The sequence below is a fragment of the Puma concolor genome, chromosome D2 (genome assembly GCF_028749965.1).
Source record: "Puma concolor isolate L17-30 chromosome D2, mPumCon1.1.hap2, whole genome shotgun sequence".
In the NCBI taxonomy this organism is placed as follows: Eukaryota; Metazoa; Chordata; class Mammalia; order Carnivora; family Felidae; genus Puma; species Puma concolor.
Genome location: NC_141677.1, coordinates 13873030 through 13897866, shown reverse-complemented (window position 1 = coordinate 13897866; position 24837 = coordinate 13873030). Strand labels below are relative to the sequence as shown.

General features: G+C 51.6%; 1 long non-coding RNA gene across 1 annotated transcript; it reads right to left on the bottom strand.

Moving 5' to 3' along the window:
• Nucleotides 1-9357: 9357 nt before the first annotated feature.
• LOC147575793 (uncharacterized) lies at nt 9358-17294 on the bottom strand. The gene is made up of 2 exons (XR_015241965.1): nt 17164-17294; nt 9358-9831 (listed from the first exon to the last, which is right to left on the bottom strand). It is a non-coding gene; the product is annotated as an uncharacterized LOC147575793 (long non-coding RNA).
• Nucleotides 17295-24837: the final 7543 nt, after the last annotated feature.

Sequence of the window (24837 nt, the reverse complement as noted above, 5' to 3'; positions counted from 1 at the left end):
CATAAATTGTCACACAGAGTGGGAAAGAGGGAGGCTTGAGGAGGACGAGGATGAGTCCATCTGGGGCATGTTGAGTTTAAGGTTATCAAGGGATGGCCAGGGGGACTGGTTGCAGGTGGAGTCGTTGGAAATACAGTCTCTGTACCCCAGGGTTTGGGTCAAGATCAGAAACTTGCATCTGGGAGTCATCAGCCAGAGGTGCAGAGGATTATCCACAGAAAGCGAATAGTGGATGTCCAGACCAACACTTGGAGGCCATCCACATCCCAAGAGCAACATGAGTATGAGAGAGCCATTCAATGAGGTGGTCGCGGCAGAAGTGAAACGCAGGGGTGGAGGCAAGGCAGCAGAGGGGCTAGCGGGCACATTGAACGTAGCCTTCTCAAAAATGACATTGGCCATAAAGAGAGGGCATGAGACGGATCAGTAACTTGAGAAGAAAGTTTCTCAGAGTAGGGGGTCTTTGGCATGTTTAAAGGATGTGGAAAAGGAGCCAATGAGGAAGATTGAAAGTTCAGAAGAGAGAGGTCATCAAAGAAAGCTGGAGGACTCAGAGGAGGGATGGGAGGTGGGGTCAGGTAGCTGGGCAGCCTGAGGCAGAGGAAAAGCTTCCAGGATGGCTGAGAAGCTGGGTGAAGTGTAGAACTGTCAGGCAACAGAGCACAACCCCGCTCTCAGGATTCGCGCGTGTGTGCGTGCATGCGTGCGTGTGCACGATGCAGACCGTGCCCTCTTGCACGTAGGGGTCAGGTTCCTCTGCATGCTGCAAGCATGGACATTTTCTGTCCCTTAGAGAAGTGGCTTCCACTTCTTTTGTCATCCCAGCAGTGCCAGGGATGAGAATGGAATGAGTCGTGAATGCTCCTTGCTGATGGCCTTTTTCTGCCAGATTATCCAGGCAAGTCTCTGAGAAGCACCAAGTACCATGCAATTCTCATCTTTTGAGAGCTGGGCTGTGCCTTTAAAAGTGACGTGTACTGGGCGCCTGGGTGGCTCCGTTGGTTAAGCATCTGACTTCGGTTCAGGTCATGATCTCATGGTTCGGGAGTTCGAGCCCCACACTGGGGCTCTCTGCTGTCAGGACAGAGCCCCTTTCGGATCCTCTGTCTCTTTCTCTTTCTGCCTCTTTCTCTCTCCCTCTCTCTCTCTCTCTCAAAAACAAATAAACATTTTTTAAAAAAAGATGTGTACTGACCTGGCACATTTTGTAAGCATTAATATGATTAAGCTGGTAGGAAAACCCAACTTACAATTGGAAAATAGTAATAGAGACGTAAGGACAACAAGAGGATATTAAAAGAAACAAAGATAGTTTCCTTTTCTGTCTTTTAGGTTGCTATCTTCTTTAGAGTCAGGCTGAACTGGAAAGTCCCATGGTGGCAATTTGGTGCATTTACCCTTTTAGCTCTCCTCCAGGTCTCTCTCTTAGTCATGACAGGGCACACAGTACACTCCTTCTAAACACGGGCTAAATCAAGTTCGTGAGCCTTCGCTAACCAAGCGCAGGGCAGGGCATGGGACTGGCTTCATCCTCTAGCTGTGGGTAGATGTTTGACGCAGACCCACAAATTCCCTTTCTACCGCCATCTGCCCTCGGCTCTTCCCTTCTTGGCCACTCACGGCATTTGAAGTTCTCCCTATTCATTTTTAGACTTGATTATAGTCCTGTTAGCATCTTCATGGTGCTCGCAGCTTCCTACCACACAGTCTACTAATCGACGTTCATTAGAATCTTCTCTCCCTCAGACATCAAACCCTAAGTTGCTGGAGAGCAAGACCCACAGCTGGTTCATCGTTTATACTTCTATCACAGCTGCCGGATTAGACATTGAATAAATATGTGTTCCTGAAGGAATAAATGGATCACTGTTTTATATGTTCACGCTCCTCTGAGCTCAGCTTTCTTCCCTATATGATGTGGGAGCTGAACTAGATTCTTTACAGTCTTCCCAACTCAGACCACCAAGTATTTTACGGGTCTTCCCTTACTGACTTTATTCATGGCTGTTGCATTACTGACTTCACGCACATTAGAGAGTCATTCCTGGCAGTTAACCAATGCGTTAGCTAAGGGCAAGGTGGGTTTAGAATAAAATCTAGACAGAGAGGTGTGCCTGGGTGGCTCAGTCGGTTAAGTGTCTGTCTCTTGATTTCAGCTCAGGTCATGATCTCACAGTTCATGAGTCTGAGCCTCGCATCAGGCTCTGTGCTGACAGCGTGGAGCCTGCTTGGGATTCTCTCTCTCCCGCTCTCTGCCCCTCCTTAGCTCATGTGCTTGTGCTCTCTCTCTCAAAATAAATAAATAAACATTTAAAAAATGTTTTTTAAATCTAGACAGAGAGATAGTAATAACCCTAGGAAAATGTCCCCAAACATGGCAAGCTACTTAAACTGAAATCTGAATTGCGTGACAGGCCCTAGAGGACAAACAAAATCAACACCCGGGTACAGGTGTGGCAGTGTCCCTTTAGGAATTCTCTGTCATCACTCAAAACAGAAAGTGCTTTAGGTCGTGTCTGCCCTAAGCCCCGAAGAGAAAGAAAGGGGTGGAACTGATGATCAAGCTTCTTTCCTAGCAGCAAGCGGAAGCAGAGGGGAGAGCCATTGTGCTTTGGTGAGAGAATGCAAAAGGGCTGGCCCGGTGAGGATCTGGATACGAAGCTGGGTGTCAGGGAGGCCAGGAAGAGCCAGAGTACGGGGGCCAGAGGGAGGCGGCACTCGCAGAGTGGTGAGGGAGACAAAACGTGCGTGAGGATAGACCGAGGCCCAACGCTGTCCCCTTCCCCCCTGTGTCTAGGGTTGATGGACTCAGCTGAGGAGAAGGGTCACGAGCGGGGCTGGAACAGGATGGGAAGTACTGACCTTCTGAGGTGGAGCCGGGAAGGGGGCTCCGGTCCCTGAGTATCTGATGTGTAAGAGCTTCCGGTGCCACTGGCCAATGGGATGGATGGATGTGTGTGTGTGGAGGGGGTGGGGTCCATCTCCCTCTCCCAGCAGAACTGGAGCCCCTCTTTCTCCTCCTTCCCTTGTGTACCTCCCAACAATGGACTTGAATAAACCCCAGGGAAATCGTTTTGAGATGGTGTGGTGTGATCACTGACCCCCCCTGGCCCCTGAGTCCCAGGGTCACTGAGCAAATACTCTTTTCCATGGGCGTCTGGCAGCACGTTTCCATGGCCTGCCCCCCGCCCAGCGTCCTCCTGGGCCGGGGAGCGAGACTGAACTGCTCCAAACCCCACGAGGAAGCCCTGTGAGACTGCGTGAGGAGGCATGAGGAGGCTTTTCGGTTAGCAGGGAGATCAGGGCGATCTTCGCTTTGGGGCTTTGGCTGTTCACGATCAAGGTGCTGATGTTACTTTCTCCAAACTGGGGAGATCGTGTGGAAAATGCACGAAGGCCGTTCTCCAGGGTTTGCAGAGTTTAAACCCAAGGCTTGTTATGCCTGGCGACATGAAGGGGGGCCTGGGGCCCAAGCTGGCAGAATCCTGAGGTCTCTTGAGAGCGCTAAGCTAAGCCTGTGAGCCCTGCCCCCGCCCCCAACCCCAGGCCACAGTCTCGAGGTTTGGAGGGAGCATTCCTATCTTGTGTGGTTCTTTGTTTGTTGTAATAACCTGTGTGGAGTGCCCTTCTCACTCCCAGCAACCCTGCCTTTGCTGGTAAAGATTCACCACAAACAGTGCAGGAAGGGGCAGTGAAATCCACGAGGTCAGGAGGCCCTTACCAGCGCCCAGGCCGCAGGTCTGGAGAAGGCCGGAAGCCCTGTGCCAGCCTCGCGAGGTGGCCCAGGCTGCCAGGAAGGAGGAGAATCAGAGACAGAAGGAAATACAGAGGCAGGAGCCGTCCCTTGGGCCCAGTCTGTTCTCTCCAGCCTGGCCCTGGTCAGGCCTTACGTCACTCGCAACATCAAGGAGGTGCCCTTGAGTCTTGGCCTAGGGCTTGTTTTGGGCTTACTCCAGAGGCTCCCTCAGAAGTACTCAAGTATTAAAGGCTTCCTCCTTGCAGCTAATTCCACCAGGAAGCCCAGTTTCCTTCAATTCGGAAAATATTTGGATTTGGGCCCACGCCAAAAAACATATATATGGAAGTCACAAAGACCCAGAGTGAATCTGTCTGTGCTGTCCTGTCCTCACCAGGTTGTCCTCACAACCCAGCAAGGAGGTGGGCAGAGCTTAGGTAGATGAAGCAGGAGAGAGAGCCATGACTACTCATGCCGAGTGCTATGATGGCACAACTCTGGGAACCTCTTTTAGACAGACAGACAGACACGGAAGGCCTTTCTGAGGAGGTGACATTTAAGCCGAAACCTGGAATACGGATGGTGAGGATGGTGAGGATTCCGGGGAAAGGGAGGGGATGGCTGGTGCAAAGGACCTGAGGCAAGAGGGCAGACCTGAAGCCGTTCCGGGAACGCCAGCGGGCCGATGGTGCTGGAAGGAAGAGGAGGGTGAGTCAGCGGTGCGCCAGCTGGCGCAGGCTGGGGGCCCCAAGGTGTGTGGCCTTCAGTCTAAACTCGCTGGGGAGGGAAGTAGTGGCAGACCCTGAAATGGGCTCCAGATGATCGCTCGGATCCTGTGTGCGGAGTAAACGGCAGGGAACAGAGAAGCAGCAGCCAAGTTGGGGGGTGGGGGGATGGGCGGTCAGCGCCTCCCCTCCCCACCCCCCCCCCAGAGAATGGCCCCTCTTGGTCTCACGGATGCCCAGAAGGTTGCTGAGAGGCAAGCCAAGAAGATGGCAAGGGCACAGGGTTAGCGGGAAGAGGGGGGCACTGTAGGCGGAGGCCTGGGGGGGGGGGGCGCTGGGCCCCCCACCGAGCTGAGGAGCAGGGCCGGGTCCCGGGGGCGTCACCTCGCGTCCAGCTGTTCCTGCGTGGCCTCTGAGCTCACCGCGGGGACCGACGTGGCTGCGGCCAGTGTCACTAGGCCCAGGGCACCCGGGCAGCAGCAGAGACTAAATGAGAGAGGTTGAAGCCAGCGCCTTTTGCGCGCGAGCTGGGAAGTGTCCCGGGCTCCCTGCACCGCTGCTGGGAGGCCTCCCGTCCAAGCAGGGGTTAAGGGGTGCCTGGGCTCCTTCCTCCAGCTTCCTTCCATCAAAGCCTCCTCCCGCCTGGGGCCTCTGCCTCTCCTCCGAAAGATCAACCCAGTGGGAGTGGCAGCGAGTGTTTGTTGTCGATGTTACCACCACCCACCCCTGGCCTCCCTCCCCCCAGCTGTGGGGTCCGCCCCTGCCTCCCCAGGGCCTCGGCCTGTCTCCCCACCGCTCCTCCCAGTCACCTATTCGCACCAGATGATTCGTGCTTTGATAAAAGTCTGCCCCAAGAGGCCTTCCCGGGGCCTGGGGAAGCGAGGGGCCGGTGGGGCCTACTCCAGAGCAGGCCTGTGCCCAGGGGTGAGAGGGCAGGAGGAAGCCGAGGCTTTCCTACGAGGCCGGTGCTCCTGGGACAAGTGTGGCCTGCAGGGCTGGCAAGAGGAACAGCCTCCATTGTCTGACCAAGAACATAGCAAGGCTCCAGCCACTGGGGTCCCTCCACAAGAGGGGGTCTGAGGAGCCCGGGGAGGGTCCTACCAGAGAGCACCGGACCAGGGGGCTGCAGGGAAGGCCTCGTGTGAACACACTAGCAGTTCCTGCCAGAGCCTCCCAGGGCCACAGGGGCAAGGCAGCGGGGTGGGGATGACACGCTGCGACACCAGGGCTCCTTTGGCTGGGTCTGGTTTAATCAAGAGTCTTCCCCTGGATCCCCAGCTCATTAATGGCCTCTCCTTTGACTGAAGCAGCATCTGGGAGTCACCCTGGATTATCTTCATTTTCCTTCATCCCTTAATCCAGTTTTCCAGCAAATTCTACTGATTTTGCCACAGTTTCCCTTAACCTCTCTACCCCTCTCCGGAAGACTGGGGACATCACAGTGCCTCCACTGGGTGGAGGTAAGGATGAAATGCCTTCAGAATGTGGACAGCATGCTGGGTGAATGTTAGCAAATATTTTCATGAAAGGCCCGGTATCCACTTCCGGGCACTGAAAGACCGAATCCTTCCAGCCCCAGAAAAGGCAGACAAATTCCTAGACTCTGAACTGCCCAAGCTTCCGGAATGAGCCATTGAGTGTTCCATGAGAAAGAAAAATGCAGAGAAACTGGTCTGTGCTGTTTGTTGGTTTTTGATGGGGTTGTGGGGAGGGGACATGGGACAGAGAGGGAGCAAACAGACTGAGAAAAGGGCTGGAGATTTGCAACTCAAAAGGCAAGAGGGTGGTGCCAGGTTGGCTCACATTGGGTGTTGAGTTTACTTAAAAAAGGGTAACAGAGACCCCAGTCTTAGAACATTCAGGACCTAGGATGGATGGGTGATAGCTATGGGGATTTGGGGGATGCTGGGTCCCCAAAACCCTGGTCTTGGGGTTCTGTGGCAAGGTTTGCAAAGAAGGGAGACAATGACCATGAGGCACATCTCTGCTGATCTCACTCCCCGGATGGGGGTACCTGCACCAGCCGGGCCACAGTAGACCTGGAGTTCTTCCTAAATTTTATGCCAAATGATTGACTGAGATAGACTTTCTAATCTACCTTTATTAGAAGGAGCTCAGTCATGATTTGTTTTCAAAAAATAAAGGCAAAATTTCTTAAACGTCAATGTTGGGGAGAAATATATTACTTGCACTTAACTGTTGTGATCAAAATCAAAATTCATTTTAAAAATCATGAAATTTGTAGGAACTTTTTAGTCTAGATGCATTTTCTCAATGTACCTATTGCCACTGTGTGAGGGTCTGAGAGAATTTTTTTCTCGTAGAGTATGGATTCTTACTCTTTTTTATTTTTATTTTTTTAAGAGCAAGAGAGGGTGGGGAGGGGCAGAGAGAGAGAGGGAGAGAGAGAGAGAGAGAGACCCAAGCAGGCTCAGTGCAGGCTCGAACTCAAGAACCGTGAGATCATGACCTGAGCCGAAACCTAAAGTCCGACTCTTAACCACCTGAGCCACCCAGGTGCCCCTGGATCCTTATTCTCCGTCCAGCTGAGAACAACTGGCTTATGGGTGATTCACATGCCCCAGAATTCCATCCACATCGGGGATCCTGTTTGCTCCCCAGCCTTCTCTCCTGGCATCCCCTGTGCCCTTGAGAAGGCAATGCTCCTGTGTTCATTCGTTCATTCATTCGTTCGTTCACTCATTTGTTCATTTCATTCGTTCATTCTTTCATTCATTCATTCCACTAATATTTGTTATGCTCCTGATGGCGCTCAAGAACGAGCAGAGAAGACCCGAACACCCTGCTGTCCTGGAGACGACATTCTAGTCTCCTAACAAATCATGCTGCTTCACCCCTGCGCACTGTCCTTCTCTCCTGCTGAAATATCCTGCGTCCCCCTCTCCATTTGCCAAGGTCCCACTCATACTATAAGCCACTCAGGCTTCAACCCTTGCAGGAAACTTTCACAGCTCCCCTAGAGAGCGGGGTCCCTGGACTGTGCCCCCTGAGCACGCCTCGTAGCACAACCAGCTAACACAGACACGACCCTTTATCTGTCTGAATCCCTCTTTAAAGCACAAGGCCACCTGTGCTCTATGTATTGATGTATTTCCAGAACCCAGGCATACAACCTGCACAGAGTAGGGCTCCTTAAAGTAGTGAAAACTTGCCTAAACGTTGGCACGTTCCTATCTCTTCTCCCAGAGCCATTGACCTGGCAGTTCTCATCCCCGAGCTGCACGTTAAACTCATCTGGGGAGCTCACCGTTGCCAGCTTCCCCCCCGCCTTGCTCCCAACAGAGAATCTGATTTTATCGGTTGGGGTAGGAGGGTGGGGGGGGGGGTGGGTGGCCCAGCCATAAGTATTCTTTAAAAGCTAAGTGACTCCACTAGGTTGTCAGAAAGGAGAACAGCTTATACAGAGGTACAAAAATGAAGGCCAAAATGTGGTCCTTCAGAAAGCTCCTACCACTTGCAAGGGCATATCGAAGGCATGAACTAGGTCATCAGGACAACACGGATTTTCATCGGTGCCTCGCGATGGATCGCCATCTTGCAGCGTCACTCTGGGGCCTGTCTTTTGCCTGTGTCTAGGTTAGTAGGGACTGAAGCAAGGACAATGGCACCAAGGGGTTTGGAAGTAGAGAGGCTTCTCCGTTCCAAGGGGGTAGGGATTGGTGGTTGTCAGTGGGGAATGAGTTCATGTTGGTCTATTGAGAGGAGGTCCAATGAGGTGGACCCCCACATTTGCCATCTCAGCAGGTACTTCTAGAACCTTCCAAGGTGTGCTGCAGACAGTTGTTGCATCTCATAGTAGAGTGACCCAAGAACCTCACTTCCAGAATCCCCTCAGTGAAGTGTGTGCAGGCAGAGGATGACTCCTGAGGGGTAACCCAGTAAACCCTACCACTGTAGCTGTCCTGCTTCTCTCCCCACCCCAGCACCCGCCACAGCTACAGTTTGACTACGGGGCATGTCTCCATTGTGATCCCCCCCCCCCCTTACAGGGAGGGAGTCAGGTCCTCTGAAGAAAAGGTGTTAAAAGAAGAAAAGCGTGTGTTCTCAATACATCTTCCCTAGGTGAGATGTGATTTGGGTGGGATAATCCATCACTGCTTAATTTCCACTGGCTTCTGCAAGGCGCAGACGTGGAAATTAGATATCGAGCCTTTTGAGCAGATCAGGGACGTATGTCAGACTCCACAGCCAGGGACAGGGCAGCGCGACATCTTAAAAGAAGCAAAGAACAGAAAGTTTCCCAAGTCCACACTGAGAAACTCTGCTCTGTAGTGTAGACCTTACGCTATCCGTGTACAACCACAAGGAAAGTGTTAATCCACTTTTCCTAATATCTTCTCCCTATCTCAAAAAAAAAAAAAAAAAATCCTTGATTTCTAGCAAGCGTTAGCTGTTTCTAGGGTTTTTGCTCTTTTATTATTTAACCTACATATTTCCTGCACCCCTGAAGTCTGTCTCAATGTTGTGTACTGTTTACTGGTAAATAACGGTCTTACAACCACATTGTGTACTTCTAGACCAATTATTCAGTGAGCTTGCACTTCAGACTACACAGAATCGCTTCAATTTGCATATGTTCCCTAGGTTATTGCAACACACAAACAAACAAACAAAAACCAAAGACCCTTGTGTCCGTGCATTGGACGTATAGACAGCGATCATTTGAAATCATAGTCACTGGCCAGCTTTTCACTTGGATAAAACTCAGGCGCCTTTCAGTTCGCAAAGATAATTTTGCTGCAAGGTTTACAGCAATGCCTCTTGTCTGGAGTAATCTCCCTCACCCCTGCCCCCCCCCCCCCAGCCCAATTTCTCCCTCACTGGCCCTTAAGCCCACAAGGCTACATCGAGAAATGATTAATCAAGAATAAAAGCGTAATAGAAGTTGCTGCTGTTATTAGAAAAATGCCCTGGGCATCCCTGAAAGTCAGGGAGAACGTGTTATACATTTCTTTTATCTTACCAAACAAGGGCAGGCCATGCCTGAGCGTGAGGCCGTGGGCGTGCTGGACGGCAGGGCCATGTTTCCCAGAGCTGCATTCAACCCTGCGCCTGGCCTGAATGCTCACCAGTAACTGGCACAGCAGCGGCATTCCTGGAAAGTCAAGCCACGTGGGGTCACTGCCAAGGTATGGGAGATGCCGAGCACACACTGCGTACCTCTTTGTTGTATCGGGTCCGTACTTAGCATCATCTCCTGGTACCATCCTACCTCATGACACCAAACTCGGGTTTTATGGCTGACTTGGGACCTGTTAGATTTCCATCTGCTTCTCCTGGAGTGCGGTCTTTGTCCTGCTTCAGGCTGGTGATTTTGTGAGGAATGGAGATAGCTGCACTTGCTCCCACCTGGCAATAAGAATAAAAAAGGAAATACGGATGGAATGTTGGAAACCCTCAGACAAGGAACATGGGCAAATTCACAGCGATAGCTGCCTAAGTGGCGACGTAACAAGAGCACAGAGGAGAAAGGGTGCGTTTGTGTGAGTTTATGGCTGGGCCTTTAAAGGTTTGGACTTAGGGCTCTGTGGGTGTGAATAAATATGGTGAAGGCCTTAGGAGGTGCTGATTCTCTGGGTTTCTCGTCTTTTGCCTCTAACTCAGCATGAAGGAAGGCTGAAAGAGCTTCTAGCCTAATAACTGCAAAGACTTAAAAAACAGATCGGCGTAGAAAACTACATCTCTCTTTTCACGGCAACCCTAAAGTCAACAGCGAGGGGCCCCGTGATGAATTCAGCTGAATTACATTTCTTACTCCAATGGATCGGCCATTGGATTGTCCAAGGTAACAGCACAGTGTATCGGGTTGGGCGGGGGACAGAATAGCAGGGCTCTACACTCCCATCTTTCCTTTGTCCCCTTGCCTCAAAATGCACCTGATTGTTAAGGAAAGACGAGTGACAGTAGGTGACCTCCTAAAATGGGATCTGCAGGTGACTGTGCCATTGAGGGGTTCGCAGCCCAGTTGACAAGAAAGACGGGAAACCCAGGGGGGTGCCAAACAACGTAAGGACCATGACATGGGAGTGATGTCCAAACAGAATGGGAAGCAGAAAGGAAGGCATTGTCAGGTCTGCAGGTGAGGGGCAGGAAAGCCTTCACGGAATGAGGCAGCTGAGGTGAGTCTCAGAAGATCAGGAGAACTACCAGGTGGTCAGCAGGGGCGGCAGGTTCGAAGGTCTTCCGGAAGCACAAGCAGTTTGGTAAGGCTGGAGCCCGGAGCCCGAGGTCAGAGGTCTTATGTGTCTGTGCCCGGTTCAGACTGTGTGCGTGGGGGTCTTGGATGAGACTGACAGGATGGCAGTTTACAGAGCAAATATTTCAGAAAGCTACGACCAGTGGTGATGTGGAGGTGAACGGGAGGTAAAGCAATGAGCAAAACAGCCACAGATGCTCCCGGAATATAATGAGGATGATGAGGAGTGGTGAGCGGGTACCAATTTTGGTGGGAAGATGATGGCACTACTGACTTAAAGGGACTACAGTGCATCCCCTTGGAGATGTCTGGTATGTCTGGGGGAATGACGATCCAGAGCTTGGTGAACTGGTTTTTGCTAGAGATGAAAATCTGGGGCTCGTTCCAACGTAGAGGGATATGGGAGCCATGGTTAGGGTAGGGCTGCTGAGGGAGAGGAAGGGGCCCAGGAGGCCGGGGGCACCAATATTAGCTGGACACGCAAGGTTCTGTGAAAGGAAGGAAAACAGAAGAGTGTCGCACCGTGGACACCAAGGTCGCGGAGAGAATTCCAGTGCAAGGGAACCATCGCCGGTGCCAGATGTTTGGGGAGGACTGAATAAGGTACATCCTGAAAAATGCCCTTTGGAATACAGGCGCTTAGGAAGTTCGCAGAACAAGCAAGAACAGTTACAATGAAACAGTTACAGGTAAGGGAAGGAGCCAGTTTTCATCGGACTAAAAAAGAATAGGAAGGGACTAAGTGCAAACCACAAGAAAGTTGTGTATCCAGATCTTCCTTGACTTACAATGAGGTTACTTCCTGACACACCCATCGTAAGGTGGAAATATCCTAAGTGGAAAACGCATTGAACACGTCTAACCAACCAAACATCACAGCTCAGGCCAGACGACCTTAAAGGTGCTCAGGACACTCCCATGAGCCTACAGTTTGGTGAGAGCATCTAACACAAAGCCTATTCGATAATGAAGCGTTCAATATCTATGCAATTCATTGACTACTGTGCCGAAAAGTGAAAAACAGAAGGGCCGTGCGAGCGCCAAATGACGGGACCGGATCCATTGTTGACCCTCGTGATCGCACAGTGGCCTGGGAGCCGAGGCCACTGCCCGGCTCAGGAGAGAGGACTGTACCGCTAGGCCAGGAAAAGATCCAAATTCAAAGTATGGTTTCTACTGAATACGTATCAATTCCACACCATTGGAAAGCCAAGAAATCACAAGCTGAACCCTCATAGGTTGGGAATCGTCTGCACTAGGGAGTGTTGAGAAAGCTGTACGGACACTTAGGTCTTCTGTCTATAGGTTGTACAACTCCAGTCATGCAACAGGCGTCAGAGCACCTTCAGTGTGACAGATGATCTGTTCAGCACTGCGGATACAAACACAAAACGAAGTCCATGTGCCCAGAGAGCTTTCAATCTATGGGTCCAGAGAGACACCTGGACAGAGGCATCAAAATGCAAAATAATAAACTCTGGACAGAGCAGAGTCATGATCTGGAGGGAAAAGACATACTCTTTCCCCTCAAGGAGCTCACCATTTGGTTTGCCCAACAGACAGCTGTAACAGAGAAGGAGGGATAAGGCTTCGATAGAGGGGTACTGTATTTTGGGCACCCAGAAAAAAGGTGAAATCCATTTTAAGTGGGGACTGAGGTAGGTCTCCAAGGGAAGGTGGCATTGGATTCCAACCTTGGACACTGGGCTGTAAAGGCTGACGTGATGGCAGAGATGATCCCTTCAGGCAGAGGACGTAGAAACCTCTGGAGACACCGTCTTGCCGTAAAGGAGTAAGCACGCATTAAGCACCTAGAGCACAGAGTCAGACTCCTTGGAAAAGCTACTTGGATCCAGGCCCCATCGCATCCTGTCGAATCACCCGGATCTGAGCTCTGGAACTGCTCTTGGACAGAGGGCCGGCTCTGCACGGCAGACACAGTGCGAACATTTCACCTCGCTCGGCCACGTCCCTGTGGTTCTTCAATGAGGGCAGTGGCACCAGCCTGCCTTTTGTGTCCATCCATGCACATTTGTGCGTGCATTCTCGACGAGTCTATATTCTTGTGACTCTCCCCAGCACTCCTTGGGCGTTTGATATCACACTGACATCAAGGAAAATAAAACAAACACATTGGTCCACAATGGTTAGAGATAATTGAGTAAACCTGCCATAAACTCACACGTTAGCGTATTGTTTGTGGTTCTATCACGAAGATCACATATTCTCTCTCTTGAAAAGACCTCGTGTCTTGACGTAAGGGTTCGTTTTTTAAAACATTGTGTTGAAAATACTGTAGGGATTTCAACACAGTCGGTTAAGCGTCAGACTCTTGATTGGGGCTCGGGTCACGATTTCACGGTTCATGCCCCATGTCCGGCTCTGCCCTGACAGCGGAGAACCTACATGGGATTCTCTGTCTTCCTCTCTCTCTCCCCTTGCCCCCCTGGTGTTCTCGCTCAAAAATAAAAAAGCATTGAAAAAAAAAAAAGAAAATATTGTATGAAGATCTTGGTACAAAATCTAGGAATGTGGGGCTTAAACACGGTTGGATTAATTTTTAAATATCAGAGAGCAACTTTTAATTAAGGCAAGGGGCTTAATTTAAACAAATAAATGATTCGAGTTGACTACCAATGCGGACACAAGACCCTAATTTAAAAATGTAATCCTCATTCTTTCCATTTCAGACATTATCCTCGTCTGAATTTCTAGCCCTGCTCTGGCTATACGAGAGGCTCCGCGAGCTGAGGTTTTGGCCTGTTTGAGCAGCCACTTTTTTGGCAAACGACACAGCAATCAAATCAGCCTCTAAATTGGCCCCAAACATCAAATAGGCCTGGACATGATGGTGTATTTTCAGGCACATATAAACTTGGCCTGTATTCTTCAGGGTGTGAGTCTGGCACCTCCCTGGGTCAGTAAATAAGCTTTTTGAAAAGCCCAAACAAACCATAAGGAAATCCTGCATTTTGAAACAAAAGGTATAAAAACTAAGTAAAGACACACACCGCCATTGTCTGGTTTGCCAGGATGTGAGCTGTTGCCTTGGGAGAAAGATAACACGACGCCATAACTGCGAGGCCAAGACTACGGGTCCCGTGAAAACAAGACAAAAGATACCAAGAGAGGCGAGCTCCACGGGCCTCTCAGCTGGGCCAGGGCAGAAAACATCCAGAGAGCAACTCCCTCCTCAACTTGTTTGAGAAATGGAGACACGGCGGGAGGACAATGAGAACATCAGGTCTAAGTTAAAGTTTTCAGGAAAAACATGAGGGCAGGAAAAAAAAAAAAAAGAAAAGCAGGATAATTTAATGCCAGCCAAAGGAACTGAGGGGAATGTGGTATGTTTTTTTAAACATGTTTTCTTTTTTCCCTTTTTTTTCTTCTTTCTTCTTTTTTTTTTTTTTTTTTTTTTTTTTTTTTTTTTTTTTTTGTTTCGGGGAAGGCGTGCAGAAACAGAAAAAGTAGGCCCGTTTCATGAATGAAGAGGAAGTTGAAAGGTAATTGACTCCATATTGGCTGAGCTTTTAGACTGCTTTTTTAAAAATTACTTTTTTGTTTTAATTTTGTATTTAAGAACTCTCTACCCACAACTTGGGGCTCGAACTCAATACCCCGAGATGTAGAATCGTGTGCTCCACTGACTGAGCCAGCCAGGCACCCCTAAAAAATTATCTTAACCAAGAAAAACGAAGATGAGGGGGAAGGGCAATTGGGAACTAACGATGATGTTGTCCATGAACTATCGATAAGAGGTGTTAAGAGGGCATTTGGAGAAATCGAAGATGTGTAAACGAGAGGCTGAAATAACACGCATCCCGGGGTGTTTAATGGCAGTTGCTAAAGCATTTACGAGAGCAGAGAGGCAGGGATTTTGGAATACCATCCAGTCAGCAGGGACACTAAGAACAGGTGTCTTAATATTATATCACATTTCATGTTAATATTATGCACGATAAGTGCACTATTTGTTCTCAGAATCAGACCTGATAGCCTGGGTCTCATCTCTCCCTCCTCTCTCAGTAGCGATGTGATAGGATCGACTAAAGCAGAAGACATTTAAAATGCTTTTTGGTTTTCTTTCTTCTTTTTGTTTTTCTTTTTTTTTATTTTAGAGAGAGAGAGAGAGAGAGAGCAAGCAAGCAGGGAGGGGCAGAGGGAGAAAGAGAGAAAGAGAGAGAATCCCAAGCAGGCTGCATGCCCACTGCAGAGCTCTACACGGGGCTCGATCCCATGACCCTGGGATCGTGACCTGACCCGAGATCGAGTCGGACGCTCAACCGACTGAGCCACCCCGGCGCTCCACCCCCCCCCCACCTTTTATTTTTCAACTGCTTTTTGGTTTTCAATAGAAACAGAAACACATCTCCCAATAAAAAAGAAGGGATGGGCGCCTGGGTGGCGCAGTGGGTTAAGCGTCTGACTTCAGCCAGGTCACGATCTCGCGGTCCGTGAGTTCGAGCCCCGCGTCGGGCTCTGGGCTGATGGCTCGGAGCCTGGAGCCTGTTTCCGATTCTGTGTCTCCCTCTCTCTCTGCCCCTCCCCCGTTCATGCTCTGTCTCTCTCTGTCCCAAAAATAAATAAACGTTGAAAAAAAAAAAATTTAAAAAAAAAAAAAAAAAAGAAGGGAAATGAGGCACTGGGAAACGAAAGGAATTGCTGAGGAGGAAAGGTCAAGTCAAAGACGACAGCATGACCTGTCTTCTAGAAGTCAGACATCTTCCAAACAGAGGAAGAGCACAGAAGGCGACCTGGGTCTCGGGTGTCATGCACGCACGCCTATGGGGGGGGCAGGGGACCTCACGTTTTGGCTGCAGCCTCGAGCCCTGGGAGCCATTAGGGAAGCCAACCTTGCCTGCATTCACAACGTGACCCCCGCCTTAACTCGTTCTCTCCAGCCATTTTCCTGCTCCAGGGAACACTCAGCCAATGGCAGAGCTAAAAATACAAAGAGCGCATCATTCGCTCACCCCCTTCCCCAAACACATTTCAGAAGGACTCTCCGTACACTTTGTGGACCGCAGAATACATCTGTGCCTGCCCCTTCGCACCGCCAGAGCTCCCCAGGTGAGAGAGGGGAGCGAGGTGTTTCACTGGTTTCTGCACTTAGACCAGACCGAGGGAGACAGTAACCTCAGCCAGCGGTAACCAAATTCAGGCTTTGAGGATTTAGACAGTGAAGGGGCGACGGTGGTTAGTGGGGAGCCCCTGAGCACCTTATAAGGGCTCTTGCTGAACCACCCAGTGCCAGGCTGGCAGACGACAGTCACGGGCCCGCACGACATCCTGGATTGGTCTCCGGGGGCCCCTCCAGCTTCGGCCCCTCCGGGCAGGACTGGGCGTCCCAGGCCGCCCCTCCACACCCCCAGCCGCCTGATCCGAAGCGTCCGCACGGTCAGTGTTTTTATTCTGCCTGGTCAGTCGTGCTGACGGATCAATGACAGTCAGCAGAGAACAAAGCGTGCCAAAGAAGAATGTCCTCTTCTGGGCTGACTCAGCTCGGGACAGGAAGGCTGGGGCATCTGGCGTTCGGCGAAGCCCTTGATTGTCCCTTACGAAATATTAACTGAGAATGGATTTGCCCTGGCCTGGTTCTAAGAAGGTCGTCCAGGTCGGGCTTGAAAGGCAGAGGCACTGTGTCAACAAAGGGAAGCGACAGGCTGCAAGCCATTTCTCTGAGCTAACGTGTCCAACTGCGTGCCACGGGGATGGTTTTATATCTCTCCACAGATCGGTGTGTTTTTATGACAACCGTCTCCATAGCAACCAGGTGTGCAGACACTAAATGGATCTCAAGGATATTAAACCCCGGCCTGGTGCCGGAAGCCCACCCATTTCTCGCCGGGGGCCGCTGGGTGGGCTCAGGGGGCGCGTGGGCGGCTTCCGCGAGGCCCAGCAGGCCGTGGGGACCGAGCGACAAGGAAAGGGACCCTTCTTTGTCATTTTTACTCGTGACCCAGAAGAAGAAACAGCAGGTAAATGAAATTCACGTGGCACGACATGGAGAAGTGTTACAAACACCAGAGTGACCGGACATCTGCTGGCCATGGCCGCGGAAGAAACAATCGAGTGAGAATTGTCCTGGCAAAGTCCTGAGCTGGCACATCCGCAGACCAAGATTTCCAAAACGAGAAGGCGTAAGAGACTCACGGTGCAGGAATTGAGGAAATTGGGGTGGGGGGTGAGGGAGAGAGGCAACAGTGAAGCTTAAAACAGGTAGAGCACACAGAAGCCCAGAGGGGAGGGCTCCAGGCTCGGGTAGAGCTGAAGCTGAGATCCCAGTCAGGGTGATGAGCTGCCCCCTACCATTGCTGGGGCGAGTCCTGAGAGCTGACCCAGGGAGGAATCGCAGGGGGCTGCCCGGGACGCAGGAGGGGACGAGGGCATCTCCTTAACACCTTGTGTCGCTGGAGTCACATTGGGTTCTGCCCAAAGGTGAGCCTGGCCGGTGCTGAGCCCTTCCCTCAACGGCCGCACTGTACCTGGGCTTTCTTTTGTTTTGAAGGGCTGCCCACGTGCACAAGGAAGGCAGGGTAATGATGTTCCAGGCAGAACCGGAAGGAAGGCACAGCTGATGAAATGGAACAAAGAGATATGCGGTTGGAACCCCGGGAAGAAGTTTCCCTAGTGACATCTAAATAGGCTGCAAACGGCCTTTTGCAGGGAACTCCCTGTCATAATCTAAACCAGGACTGGACCAAGCAGGGTGGACTGCTGGAGGTGGGGGGCGGGGGGGGGGGGGGGAGTGCACGGTTGTGAGGGGGGATGGCCACCTCACGTCCTGTCTCTCTCTCTCTCTCTCTCTCTCTCTCTCTCTCTCTGCAACTGTTCTATCAGCCCATGATTCATGCGGTTGACTTCTGAATGTGTGGTTTCTCTGTCGCACCAGGACACTCGGGTCCCCCAGAGCTAGGTGTGGCCATCTGAGACAGCTGCCCTCTCCCGAAAGAAAACTCGGGGTTAAATCTGCAACCGTCAGTGCATCTGGCAACAAAATAGAAGGAAACCACACTCTCCATGAATGAAGGAAGAAGGTAGTTGTTTTGTGTTTTTTTTCCCCTCCCTTTTCTTTTTTTTCAAACATGAGTAAGATCCTCAATATGTTTGAGATTATTTAGCAAATTCTCTGAAAGGGGCCTCGGGTCACTAGCCAGGGGATCGCGGATGGAGAAACCACATTCTTCCGACGTCCCTCCCCTCCCCGACCCCAAAGACAGCAGGGTGGGCGTCCTGAGGGTCTCTGTTTAGTTAACCATTAACAATTCATAAAAGTCCAGATCTCTGCACGATAAGTCCAGTCCTTGGAATGTTATTAGAAATAGGAAAAAAAAAGCAAACGAGTTAATGCAAAACATGAACCAACCCACTATCCCCATTTGCTCTGAGGCCAGCCAGCAAATTTGTGGGAGTGATTTTAACCCTTGGGGCCCCGCAGGCCCGGGACTCTGGTTGGCTGAAGGCTCAGCCCCCCAAAGGCTGGGGCGGCTCGGAACCGAAAGGCACCTTCACTCGGTATTCACGGGAACGCCAAGCAGCTCTTTCTGCCTCCGAACCAATTGCTTCTTGAAATTCACACAGCCCCATCTTCTTTCCCCTTCTTGGACCACTCTCAGCTTCTCTGGGCCCTTGCAGGGATGAAAAGGGAGTAAGGTCACATCATCAAATCCCAGCCAAGTTAAATGCGTTTAATGGCATGACTGTGTGTCTGAAGTAAATGGATAAGAATCTCATCTCTAAACGCTTGGATACAAAATTATGCACATTGGGCTCGAATTCTTTTCTGGTGCTGGTCGCCAGCTTCTGTGGGGTTTCTGAAAAGCATACGTCCAGTCCCTTGTTTTCAATCTGCCTGGGGTGGGAGGGTAGGGGTGGAAGGAGGTGGGGGCAGAAACCACGCAGAATACAATGTGAACTGCAAATCAAGGCCGACAGCCTATCCAGATCTGCTCGCACAAGAGCAGTGTTCGACAGAGAAAGAGAGGGTTTCTCGGCTGTGCGGATAGTCAAAGGTGTTGGGCTGGGTTGCAGTGGGGGGCACCTGTCAAGAGGGAAGATGGTTGAGTTGGAACTCAAGTGGAGAGAAGAAAGGCTATTACAGGGAAGCAGATGGGCAGTCCTTGATAAACCTGCTGGGGGACCCAAAGTCTCTCTTTGCGCTGCCCCTGGACCAACACTCAGTGCCCACTTCCTGGACAATTGGTGATAAGAACATTGGTTACTTCATTTGGGAAGGAAAACACCCATTTCATAAAACCCCAGAGCCCCGTGTCCACGTGGAGACAGTCATCCACGGGTAGGCAACCGTTCCCGATAGAAATCAGATCACCCCAAATCTAGAAGATCCATATCTGCCCAGTCCTTCTTGGCTAAAGAGAGTGGGGGCGGGGTGGGCAGCAAAAGCTAAGAGCAACTGTTGGCCCTAAAACAAAGAAAGAAATCCCAGGACCTCCTAGTTAGATTTGAATTTGAAGTCACCTTGTAGAAGGTGAATTTCCATTTTAGGTAGTCCGTGAGAAGTCACCAGAAATCCAGAAAAGAATTTGCCCTGAGATGCCTCTTAAAAGATCTATTAAAAGCGAAAACAAAGAAGGATGGAGAACACTAGAAGCAGGCAACAGATCTGCCGGAGGAAGATGGCAGAGTCCAGCCACAGTCCCTTCGCCGTTTAATAATAAGATCTTATTATGCCCATTTGATGATAACAAGAAGGGGAACCCTCGCAGAAGGCCTCACCCCAGGACTCCTGCCTCTGCCCGCAGGTGGGGGCGCCTGCCTGCGGACCTCGGATGCCGGCCAGCGTCTGGTCGTGGAAAGCTGTCCACGGCCAGAATGGCCATAATGAGCCAATTTCAATTGAAATGAGATCAATACTACTCATTTTTCTCCTGCTGGCTCCCGAGTGATTCATGAATCTGAAAACTAGTTCATGAATCAGAGTGAGGTGGGGGGGGGGAAACTGGGACGGGGGCGGGGGAACATTTGTGCAGTCGGGAACCTCAGTTTCTTCCATGAACCCAGCCATTAGTTGCATAACGCCTGCCTGCCTGCTAGTTTAAACCAGCCTTTTTGGAAGCAGCTCTTGGCTTCTGTTTATTTACCTATTTTCTTTCCGCAAAGGGAGAGAAATGATACTGTGTACTGATTGTGTATTCGTTTGTCTTGGTGGGTAGCTTCACACCCTTTGTGTAGCTAAGGATGTGTGTGCATGTGTGCGTGTGTGTGTATGTGTGTGTGTGTGTATGTATAATGGCCTTTGGACACACATCCTGTGTGTGTATGTGTGTGTGTGTGTGTGTGTGTGTGTGTGACAGAGAGAGAGAGAGAGAGAGAGAGAGAGAACAAGCAACGTGGGACCGGCCGCGGGCCCTTTAAACCTGAACAGGAGCCAAGTTCATTTCTGAGCCGAGCTTCATAAGGAAGCAGGAGATGGGACAGTTGGAAACCACAGCCCTGTGAGTGCTGATTACAGCCTGCTAAGGAAAATGAGATTTTTATCTCACAGGAATTCAGTTATAAAAATAAAATACAACGTCTGGCTTGATTCAGCTAAATGTACAAGCACCAGGGCGTTTTTAATTTAACAGGGAAGCTGGACAAGAAGAATGACCTAAAACACTGCGTTTAAAGAAAGTCAGAGGAGAGAGGGGGCCGTTACAGGAAGGAAGTGGAGTGTGTGTGTGTGTGTGTGTGAGAGAGAGAGAGAGAGAGAGAGAGAGATGGAAGGAGGGAGGGAGGGAGGCAGGGAGGGTGGTGGAGAGAGAGAAAAAAACCACCCTGCTGGCAAATGAATGCAGCAGGGATGATGTCACTGGAACAGTTGGAGGAGAGAAGAGAAAAACAACTCGGAGCTGTGCTAATCCTGTTTGCTGCCCTGAAGGGAATGGAAGCCGGCCAAGGCAGGGAGTTCTGGGAAACCATATAAGGGTGCCAAACAAGCTTTGCCGCCAACATTGGGAACTGACAGCTTTGTTCTTTGTAACTTGGCTGCCCGCCAGAGGCCTCATTTCAGCTCTGCGGCATGATTACCCTGGCTGGCCGCCAGGCCCGCGCTGAGAGCTCCTTTTCTTCTCTCCGAGCCTTTTTTTTTTTCCTCTTTCCCTTTGCCAAACATGGAGCAGTTACCATGGCAGTCGAAAGTAAAGTTAAAACACACACACACACACACACACACGCACGCACACACACACGACGAAGCGGACAGGCACGCCCTGATCCAGATGTGCCACGGGAGCGGATAGAAAAGGCAGTGTACCTATTCATCAGGCCTTTGACTGGAGGGGAAAAGGCCGGAGCCCTAGCTGTCAGGCTCGGGGAGGTGACTCCAGGATAAACAGAGGACCGCAGCGCAGACGAGGCCTGGCCCGGCTGTTTACAGAGAGAGAGGGGGCTGGCTCCCAGGCCTTGTTTGCCTTCTCTCTCTCTCTCTCCTTTCCTGAGGCATTGTGGAGTACGTAATGTGAAACGGAAAATGTCATGATTTCCACTGGGAATGCGTCCACAGTTTTTGAGAAAGCTCCAGAAACGTCGGGTCCGTAAAGCGCTGGCGAGAACAGGAAGGAGGGGGAGGGCCGTGGACCTCGGTCACCAAGGTGAACCCAGGGGCCGGCGGCCAAGGGTGCGGCCTGCTGGAGCAGAGCCAAGCCGTGCCCCCGGGGCTCGGGGCTGCGCGGGGTCGCGGGGCGCGGCACTGGGGACCTGGCAGGCCACGGGGAGCCTGGGGACCCAGGGGCGGGGGCGGGCCTTTTTGCCACTTGGAGGAGCACAGGTTGTTTCGCTTTACGAGGGGACTCTGTAAAGAGTCCAGTTGACTATTTTTAATCGGGTTCGGTTTTCACCTGCTTGGAAAGTGGAACATCTCCTGGGAGGTGACAAGTCGTGATCAAAGGCAGGTCTCCAGGCACATAGCTGGCAGGCGGCCGAGGCAAAGGTTACTTAGAAGAGGCTCTCGGGTTGCCAGCTTTCCCCACTGCAAAATCTGACACTCCTCGCCCTCGGGGTGCAGCAAGATTCTCGGAAAGGCCTCTTCTGTTCTAGAAGGTGTTGCGGCAGGGGCTGACTTGGCCGTTTCCTGGCGGCTTCACATGGACGCCGGAAAGGCCGAGGCGGGGGCCGCCATAACCAGGCCTCCAGCGCCTCCCTGTCAGACAGATGGGCCCATGGCTCCCTTCAGATGGACCACGGTCGGCCCTCTGAGAGGGACCCCCTCTGCCCTGCAAGAGCCTGTGTGCCCAACTCCCGCGTCCATGGCTGGCAGCAGAGGTGCCTGGCAGGAAACAGCTCAAGGTCATAGAGGAAGAAGTTGGCAAATAGGAGCCAGATCCCAGAAGTCCCTGCTCCTGCTCCTCTCTCCTTCCATTACGGGCCTGACTGCCTTTCTCAGGATGCATGGGGCTGACTGTGGCAGTGCTGGGGTGGGGCGGGGATGACCTCCTTGGGGGATGTTCCCCAGGCAGAGAAGTGTCCCTGAGAGGGCGGTTCCTGTCACCCATCCTGGTAGGGCAGAGTCCCGGACCTCCCTGGACCGCCCGCCCCAGCCCCCAGGCCCCCCAGGCCCCCCTGGCTGTCACCAGAGCCAAGGACATGGCCACTGAGAGGTGGAGTGAGGAGGTGGTTCCTCTGAACAGCACCCGCAGCCTGTGGTTCCAAGAGGAGGTGGAGGCTAGCAGGGGGCACCCTTCTGTGGCCTGCCTACAAGGGCCTCCCCCTTCTGTGGCCTGCCTACAAGACAGGGCAAATAAAACCTTGTTGCAAAGCAAAACTGATGCCAAGATGATCTTCAGTTTCTTCAGAATTAGGAGAGGAAGGGGTGGCCTGGCTTTCAGGGCAGAACTCAGAAGCCGTTGTCCCCTGTCCTCCGGAGGTGACTCCGGAGCAGGGGCAAGGGGCTCTCTGGCCTCCAAGCAGGGACAGGTTCCTGGAGTTCGCAGAGCGGGCACCCCCCCCCCCCCAAGTGAACAGGGCGCTCGGAGCTAACTGCAGCGAAGGAGACGCTCACCGGGAACATTCTAGAAGCAACACTGGGTCAGGACGGATTCGAGACCACACGGCACATCGGGACGTAGCGTCGCCAGATGTCTGAGCGCGTGAAACGCGGCAGCTTCCTGACCCGATCCGCTCAGCGTGTGTCTCCCTCCCTGGGTGCGGCCCGGAAAACCAGCCTGCCCTTCCCACCTCGGACGAGGATGGAAATCCGATTCCCTGGGCCGTCTTTTCAGAGGGGCAGTGTTCTCAGTGTGAGAGAAGAGTGCGTGGGGGTGGGGGAGAGACTTTCCCCGGTGGGAGCGGGTAGCCCCCGTGCACCTCACCCAGCACCTCTGCGTGGCAGGTCACCTGGCCCCACGGAGGTGAATCTGGTTCCCCAGGGGCCCTTCCTTCCTCAGGATCCATGAATTGGACGCGGCACTTTATGAAACAGCAGAAAAACCATTACCCTCACTTACAGATTAATGTAAGTTTCCTATTAGGTTTGTCAGGCAGACAGAAAAGGAAGATCCTGGGGGATTTTTCTTTCCTGAGAAACCAAGGGGAAAGCAAAACAGATCTATCTGTATGTGTGAGTGTGTGAGTGCGCGCGCGCGCGCGCGTGTGTGTGTGTGTGTGTGTGTGTGTGTGTGTCAGGGGGCGGGGGGATCGCAGCAACAGAGACCTAAAGCAAGAACAGCATTTGCAAACAGGTTAGCTGCTCAGATTCTCCTGTGATCTTTACTTTCTGGTGCTGGTTATTCTCCTTCATTAAGGAGCCCAATTTAATTTCTTGCTTCACCTGCATGGTAAACATAATTACCTACAGACGTGGAGCCTGTGCTAAAAATCAATGTACAGAGAGATTCCACCTTTTTGCCCTTGGTCATTACAGCCATAAAGAGAACGCATTGAAAATACTTCTCTTTGCGGACGGACAAGAGAGACTCATCAGCAGCCCTGTAGCTGAGAGAAGGCTTTGTGCGTTAGTGAAAGTCAAGGATCGGAAATTCAGATAAGGCTCTAACATGCATTTCATGGAGTCAAGGGCCTGTTTGTTTACTAAGGAGTCTAGGATGATCACGTGGTAAAAACACTCTAACTTCCCATGCGGGGCTCCAAAGATTACTGCTGCTTTTTGTTTGTTTTGTTTATTTTTTTATTTTGAGAGACAGAGAGAGGGCATGAGTGAGGGATTCGGAAAACTACCCTTTACCAAATGGGTTTTCAGGATTTTGCAAAGAGACTCGAGGGTGTGCGCTAACATTCACATGTTCACCATACGCCCTACTAAATCACGCATCTTCCTGGTACAGGCGGTCACAAAGGTGGATAAGCGGACGCACACGCAAATGAATCTCGGGGTCGTCGTGTTTAAAATTGTGCCACGTAGGCACCTGTAGGGTTAGTCAACAAGTTCATCTTTCTTGTCTCGATAGCTCGTTTTACTAGTGCAGCAAGACCTCCCCCTGCAAGGTGGAGAGAAGGTCCCCAGCACCTTTGTGTGTGAGGCCATCTGTGCATTCACCCTGCGTGTGCGTATGGCCGTCCCCACATCCCGGAAGGCCGCGGGAACAGCTACTGTCATTCTCTCCTCTGGGCGGGATTGGGCCCCTACAGGGGACACCCAAAACGGCTCCAGGACCTGGCTCCTTCCCCGAGGAGGCCCAACCCAGAATGCCAGGAGAAATCTCTCATGTGGCCGCAGGCTGGGCACTGAGACCTAGCTTGCCTCCTGGTCCTTTTAGATTTACACAAGAAGGCATCAGTTAAAACGAGGAATGTTCTTTCTGGCCGCGGACTGAGCCGTGGTGCATAATGTGGGGCAGGATGGGAAGGGGAAAGTGATGTTTCCGTCCCTCGTCTGCAGAGAGGGGCCGCGGGGCTCTAGAGGCCCAGATGAAGGGCTCACTAAAAGTGACCCTCCCTCAAGTGTCTGCATTTCCCTCTGGCCTGCGATCAGCTTCCCAAGGCCCAAGGTGAACAGGGAACCTGGTGACCTTTGGCAAATCTTATACTTCTCCGATTGCGTCCATTTCCCCACTTTGGTAGATGACTTCTGTAAAGCGTTTGATGACTCCACCATCGAGGGAGAGCTACAGGAAAATCGCCCATGGCAGTGCACAGCAGGGCCGGATGAATTGTGCAGCTAGAGGACCACATCAGCATTCTGAGGAAGGAAAGCACTTATTAGC